Here is a 1,198-nt window from a genome sequence, read left to right as displayed (position 1 = left end):
TATTCGTAAGAAAAAAAAAGACAAAAAAGTTACCAGTATTCCTTATACAAGACATGGCCCTAACCAATCAAGGGTCTATCAAAGCAAATCTGGAAGGAATTTTACAGAGTGGTAGCATGCAATCTGACGTATACTTCTCAATAATGTGATAATACCTTCTGAAGAACACGCGAGGTTGGGAGAACATGTTATGAGATATATGTTATTTAAGGAGAAAAAGACGTTGTTGTTTTTTCTTGAACTTCCAAGGGAACTGAGGGCTTCAGTGTCCGATAGTGTAAGCGAGTCTGTAGAAAGAGATCATTCGGTGATCTGTAATGAATGAGAATACATGCCATGCACAATATACCACCGCTAACTCGTACACATGACTACGTGGATTTTTCGTTCTCTATAGGCAAACACATTTTCTACGACTGATCGTATGCGAAAATCTGTTTTGAAATAGGATTGCAAAGTAAGTCGAAAGTCCGAGCCCAGGGAAGGCTTCCCGGGCTGAGGCGGCGTTCGACAGCACGTGTCATCAAAACAAAACAGACAAACGTTTGCGGCGAAAAGTCTTGAGGTTTTTTTTTAAAACCAAATCCCGTGAATAACTCGCCCGCCGAAGAAACCAGAGGCAGTTAGAGGAGAGAGGAGAGATGATCACCTCCTCGTAAACACAGCGAGAAGATAAATTCGTCTTTACTGGAATACTTACCGAGTTTTCGGCTTCTGAAAACAGCTCAAGGTATGAGAAGCTGAACTCCGTTTTAGATTTTTGATAATGAAAACCTTCAAGAAATCAAAAAAAAACTCCATTTAGGTTAATGTAGCATTATACGATAAATAGCACAAAACAGTACGTAGAGCAACCTTTGTAGGAATAGGTATCTTCATATATTATTTTAATTTTCTTCCCTCTGCATCGGGCTAAGATTGTGTGGCTGAAACAATTCCTACATATATGTGTACTACAGAGTGAGAGGAGTCCAGGGGTAAACCCAAAATCGTTGCTATCGGTTATGCAACGCTATTATAAAAAAATTACCCAGGAGTTTTAGCCTGTGGAAATCAGTAATAGCCATTACATCAGCAGAAATGAGAATACCTCCAGGCCTGTTGGTGTAAAGGCAAAGCCAAAAAGAAACTACTATGTAGATACTGACAGGAAAGAGCTTGTTTCCACCTCTAGTGATTTCTGTCAGGTAGTACTGTG

General features: G+C 39.8%; 1 protein-coding gene across 1 annotated transcript in view; it reads left to right on the top strand.

The window, feature by feature from the left end:
• Positions 1-528: 528 nt before the first annotated feature.
• The window catches only part of LOC119591542 (exosome complex component CSL4-like), a gene marked incomplete in the record, with an annotated part of 3,623 nt that continues 2,953 nt past the window's right edge, over positions 529-1,198 (top strand). The window contains 1 exon segment of the mRNA XM_037940292.1: positions 529-730.

The sequence above is a fragment of the Penaeus monodon genome, chromosome 28 (genome assembly GCF_015228065.2).
Source record: "Penaeus monodon isolate SGIC_2016 chromosome 28, NSTDA_Pmon_1, whole genome shotgun sequence".
Taxonomy (NCBI): Eukaryota; Metazoa; Arthropoda; class Malacostraca; order Decapoda; family Penaeidae; genus Penaeus; species Penaeus monodon.
The sequence above is the reverse complement of the archived record's forward strand: the minus strand, read 5'-3'. Positions and strand labels throughout refer to the sequence as shown.